Source organism: Leptosomus discolor, chromosome 28, assembly GCF_034619465.1.
Source record: "Leptosomus discolor isolate bLepDis1 chromosome 28, bLepDis1.hap2, whole genome shotgun sequence".
Lineage (NCBI taxonomy): Eukaryota > Metazoa > Chordata > Aves > Leptosomiformes > Leptosomidae > Leptosomus > Leptosomus discolor.
The window spans coordinates 491,254-497,075 of NC_141418.1; positions in this window are offsets into that span (position 1 = coordinate 491,254).

A 5,822-nucleotide genomic window follows, 5' to 3' on the forward strand; every position below is an offset into this window, starting at 1 on the left:
TGCCTTCCTTCCTGCCTTCCTGCCTTCCTGCCTTCCTGCCTTCCTGCCTTCCTGCCTTCCTCCCTTCCTGCCTTCCTGCCTGCCTTCCTTCCTTCCTGCCTTCCTTCCTTCCTGCCTTCCTGCCTTCCTGCCTTCCTTCCTTCCTGCCTGCCTTCCTGCCTTCCTGCCTTCCTCCCTGCCTTCCTGCCTTCCTGCCTTCCTCCCTGCCTTCCTGCCTTCCTGCCTTCCTGCCTGCCTTCCTGCCTTCCTGCCTTCCTGCCTTCCTTCCTGCCTTCCTGCCTTCCTGCCTGCCTTCCTTCCTGCCTTCCTGCCTTCCTTCCTTCCTGCCTTCCTGCCTTCCTTCCTGCCTTCCTTCCTGCCTTCCTGCCTGCCTTCCTGCCTGCCTTCCTGCCTGCCTTCCTGCCTGCCTTCCTGCCTGCCTTCCTTCCTTCCTGCCTTCCTGCCTGCCTTCCTTCCTTCCTTCCTGCCTTCCTTCCTTCCTTCCTGCCTTCCTTCCTGCCTGCCTGCCTTCCTTCCTTCCTTCCTGCCTGCCTGCCTTCCTTCCTTCCTTCCTTCCTGCCTTCCTGCCTTCCTTCCTTCCTGCCTTCCTGCCTTCCTTCCTGCCTTCCTGCCTTCCTGCCTGCCTTCCTGCCTTCCTGCCTTCCTGCCTTCCTGCCTTCCTTCCTTCCTTCCTTCCTGCCTTCCTGCCTTCCTTCCTTCCTGCCTTCCTGCCTTCCTTCCTGCCTTCCTTCCTGCCTTCCTGCCTTCCTTCCTTCCTGCCTTCCTGCCTTCCTTCCTGCCTTCCTTCCTGCCTTCCTTCCTGCCTTCCTGCCTTCCTGCCTTCCTTCCTGCCTTCCTGCCTTCCTGCCTTCCTTCCTTCCTGCCTTCCTTCCTTCCTGCCTTCCTGCCTTCCTGCCTTCCTGCCTGCCTGCCTGCCTGCCTCCCTTCCTCCCTTCCTGCCTTCCTGCCTTCCTTCCTTCCTTCCTTCCTTCCTGCCTTCCTCCCTTCCTGCCTTCCTCCCTTCCTGCCTTCCTCCCTTCCTGCCTTCCTCCCTTACTGCCTTCCTCCCTGCCTTCCTGCCTTCCTTCCTGCCTTCCTGCCTTCCTGCCTTCCTGCCTTCCTGCCTTCCTGCCTTCCTGCCTTCCTGCCTTCCTTCCTTCCTGCCTGCCTTCCTGCCTTCCTCCCTTCCTGCCTTCCTGCCTTCCTTCCTGCCTTCCTTCCTTCCTGCCTTCCTGCCTTCCTGCCTTCCTGCCTTCCTGCCTTCCTTCCTGCCTTCCTGCCTTCCTGCCTTCCTTCCTGCCTTCCTGCCTTCCTGCCTTCCTGCCTTCCTGCCTGCCTGCCTGCCTGCCTTCCTGCCTGCCTTCCTGCCTGCCTTCCTGCCTTCCTGCCTTCCTGCCTTCCTGCCTTCCTGCCTTCCTGCCTTCCTGCCTGCCTGCCTGCCTGCCTCCCTTCCTCCCTTCCTGCCTTCCTTCCTTCCTGCCTTCCTGCCTTCCTGCCTGCCTGCCTGCCTTCCTTCCTGCCTTCCTTCCTTCCTTCCTGCCTTCCTTCCTTCCTGCCTGCCTGCCTTCCTTCCTGCCTTCCTGCCTTCCTGCCTTCCTTCCTGCCTTCCTTCCTGCCTGCCTTCCTGCCTTCCTTCCTTCCTGCCTGCCTTCCTTCCTGCCTTCCTGCCTTCCTTCCTTCCTTCCTGCCTTCCTTCCTGCCTTCCTGCCTTCCTTCCTTCCTGCCTTCCTTCCTGCCTTCCTTCCTGCCTTCCTTCCTGCCTTCCTTCCTGCCTTCCTGCCTGCCTTCCTGCCTGCCTTCCTGCCTGCCTTCCTTCCTTCCTTCCTGCCTTCCTTCCTTCCTTCCTGCCTTCCTTCCTGCCTGCCTGCCTTCCTTCCTTCCTTCCTGCCTTCCTTCCTTCCTGCCTGCCTTCCTTCCTTCCTGCCTGCCTTCCTTCCTTCCTTCCTGCCTTCCTTCCTTCCTGCCTGCCTTCCTTCCTGCCTGCCTGCCTTCCTTCCTTCCTTCCTGCCTGCCTGCCTTCCTTCCTTCCTTCCTTCCTGCCTTCCTTCCTGCCTTCCTTCCTGCCTTCCTTCCTGCCTTCCTTCCTTCCTTCCTTCCTGCCTTCCTTCCTCCCTTCCTGCCTTCCTTCCTGCCTTCCTTCCTTCCTGCCTTCCTTCCTCCCTGCCTCCCTTCCTTCCTTCCTTCCTCCCTTCCTTCCTTCCTTCCTTCCTTCCTTCCTTCCTTCCTTCCTTCCTTCCTTCCTTCCTTCCTTCCTTCCTTCCTTCCTTCTTCCTGCCTTCCTTCCTGCCTTCCTTCCTGCCTTCCTTCCTGCCTTCCTTCCTGCCTTCCTGCCTTCCTGCCTGCCTGCCTGCCTGCCTGCCTGCCTGCCTTCCTTCCTTCCTGCCTGCCTTCCTTCCTTCCTTCCTGCCTTCCTTCCTGCCTGCCTGCCTGCCTTCCTTCCTTCCTGCCTTCCTTCCTGCCTTCCTTCCTTCCTTCCTGCCTGCCTGCCTTCCTTCCTTCCTGCCTTCCTGCCTTCCTTCCTGCCTTCCTTCCTGCCTTCCTTCCTGCCTTCCTTCCTGCCTGCCTTCCTGCCTTCCTGCCTTCCTGCCTTCCTGCCTTCCTTTCCTTCCTTTCCTTCCTTTCCTTCCTTTCCTTCCTTTCCTTCCTTTCCTTCCTTTCCTTCCTTTCCTTCCTTTCCTTCCTTTCCTTCCTTTCCTTCCTTTCCTTCCTTTCCTTCCTTTCCTTCCTTTCCTTCCTTTCCTTCCTTTCCTTCCCTTTCCTTTCCCTTTCCTTTCCCTTTCCCTTTCCCTCTCCTCCCTCTCCTTCCTCTCCTTCCTTCCTCTCCTTCCTTCCTCTCCTTCCTTCCTCTCCTTCCTTCCTCTCCTTCCTTCCTCTCCTTCCTTCCTCTCCTTCCTTCCTCTCCTTCCTTCCTCTCCTTCCTTCCTCTCCTTCCTTCCTCTCCTTCCTTCCTCTCCTTCCTCTCCTTCCTCTCCTTCCTCTCCTTCCTCTCCTTCCTCTCCTTCCTCTCCTTCCTCTCCTTCCTCTCCTTCCTCTCCTTCCTCTCCTTCCTCTCCTTCCTCTCCTTCCTCTCCTTCCTTTCCTTCCTTTCCTTCCTTTCCTTCTTTCCCCTGCGAGGGGTGGGTCCGGTCGCTGCCTCTGGTACTCGAGCTCCCTTGGCGCCGCCGGGCTGCCTCGCATCGGCAGCGCCAGGCCTGCCGCAGCTCTTCGCCGCGCCGCTTTGTCCGCGCTGGGATTCCAGTTCCTCTCGCAACCCGCCGCGTCGCTGCCTCCGTGCAGGCGCTCGAGTTGCTCCTTTGCTCCGGGGTACCTGGTTCCTGGGAAGGGGAAGGGCCGCGCCGTCCTCCTGAGGAGCCCGGGCCAACCTTCGTGGGTCGGCGGGGAGCCGCCCGGCTGCTCGGGCCTGCGGTGTGTCGGACTGGGCGGGGGCAGGCTCCGCGGTGCCACTTACCGTTTGCCTTTTTTTAATTTTTTATTTTTTATTTTTTAAATTATTTTCCAAACGTACATGCAAAAAAACTATCGGCACATCACAGCACTAGATCACAAGGAGGAGAGGGTGGGGGTTCAGTGGGTGAAGCTGGCTCTGGCTTTGGGGAGAAACATCAATTTGCACGTCGTTCACTGTAACATTCTCGTAAGACTTCACCTAAACCGAGACCGTCTCTAGGGCAAGAGCCTCTCAAAGTAACGCGCGGGTTGAGGAGTTTCTCTGGTTTCCTAGGGGTGGACGAGCGCACAACAAGAGGTGGGAACCGCCCAACTAGAGCAGCTTGGTCTAAAACTTGTCTGTCTGGGCAAAGCTACGCCGTAAACGGCCGTTTCTGCAAAAGGCTCCCCCTTCCCTCGTAAAAAGAAACGTCAGAAGCGTCTGTACGCTGCGTGCGCGCCTGCCTGCTGGGGAGAGACACCGGCTGCGACTGGGAGCAAAGGCAAGTCCAGCGACAGAGCCTGGCGCTGCAAACCCAACGGGAAGTGACGGCACAGCAGCCCGTGTCACGTTCACACAGCTTTATTAAAGGTGGAGCAAGGGCGGGGTGATCGTTACAGGGGCTGTGGTTCTGTTACACGTCATTCTTTATGTCAGTCCTCTGTAAGCAGTCGAGAAGGCGAAAAAGTCCTGACAAAAACCTCCTTTCGTGCCCAAATCCAGGGTTTTTTAGTTCCTGGGAATCTCCCTCCGTAACTGCAGACCGCAAAAATGAGCCGTTTCTTTAGGTATTTTCTCGTTTGGGAGGCTGCGCCCCTTCAGAACCGGACTGACAAGCCTGGGGAGGCTTAGGAGTAAACCACCACGTACAGAAACGGCAGGCAGGCGGGTTCTCGGGTTGCTGGAGATCCAAGGCTTCACGAGAAGTCACGATTCCCTTTGGAGTCGCCTGCCGGTTGCTCAGTTCCAACAGACAAGGGGAGGTTCGCTCCGGCGGGCCCTGCCCCTCCCGCTGGCGTGCTGCGCTGCGAGCAGGCTCGTGGGAAAACCTGACCTTTCCAGGAACGCCAGCTCTCCTTCCCGTAGGGGAAGAACGAAATCCCGGCCTTGGGTCCCAGGCAGGAGAGTAAAGAATTGCCCCTTGGTAACGATTCAGACTCCCGTTCTCTGCCCGCTCGCTCTTGCCCTTTTCGGGGCCGCGCAGAGCGGCGCCCGCCTGCCTCTCGTGTCTCGCCTGCCTCGTGGCGCGGTGGGGCTGGAGAAGAGGGGTTGCTCCTTTCCGTCCACAGCAGAGCTGTGCTTTTCTCTTGGCCGGGTCCCGCTGGCACCCCTGGGTTGCCCTCGAAGCGAGAACCAAACGTAACCCCCCGGAGCGACTCGGCGGGGACGCGTCGTGGGGCAGCGCAATCCAGTTTCTCCCTCTCCTCGCTCGTTGGAGGGTGCTGGGGGGCCTGGCGTGACCGGGGAGCGCCGTCAGGGTGGGAAATCCCTCTGTGGACAGACCTACAGAGGAAGGGCTTTCTAGCAGGAGTGTGTTTAGAGTCAAATTGCTTCACTTTGCTGGTTTAAAAAAGAAACAGACAGACATGAGCGCGGCTGGCAGCTGCCGTTGTGCGAGAGTCAGTCCTTGTTCTGTCCATTAGGGGAGTAAAACTGCTCTGTGAGAGACAGACGGACGTAAAGGCGATGGAGAGCTCGCTGTGGGTGCGTTACACTCCTCTTGGTGTCCTCGAGCACGGCAGAGGACACATACTCTGTGGTTTCTTGAAGCAGATACCCGAGCGCAGCCGTTTCCGTCGGGGGCCAGAGGACGGTGCGTTTCTGAAGTGTCAGACGTTAAAAAAACCCGTCCTGGTCCGACCAGTCGACAACCACGTAGAAAATCTCTGAAGCAGCAGTGGTGTCCCCTGGAGAGGCCTCGGGACCTTGGATTTGGCTGTTGAAAATCAACCTTGTGCCGTGAAGTCTGCGTCTGGGTCGGGCAATGAGGCAAAACAGCACAGCGAGCAGCTCAGCTGGAACCAAGACTTAGATAAACTGGGTTCTGGTGGGAAGGGCACCTCCTGCTTCCAGGGGCAGCTCTGGTTTTGCTCTGGCCAGTCTTTGTTTGCAGGACATAACGCTCAAAAGCTTAAACACTGGACAAACCGCTAAAGTTACAGCTAAACAACATCGTACCATCGATCTACTCGTGGCTAGAAAAAAGGAGAGAGGTGATCCAAAGTCCTTCGGGCTGTGAAAGGTCTCCATGAATTAGTGCTTCTATGTGTGGAGGACCTAGCTGCCTCCTCCGCTGCGCAGTGCTCAAGGGGTGTCTCTGAAGGTCTCGGTCTTGTTTCTTCTCCCTCACCCTCGTTCTGAATTTGAAGCAGCATCCATCCGAGATACTCGTGAAGAGCCGGGAGCTTTTCCGTGG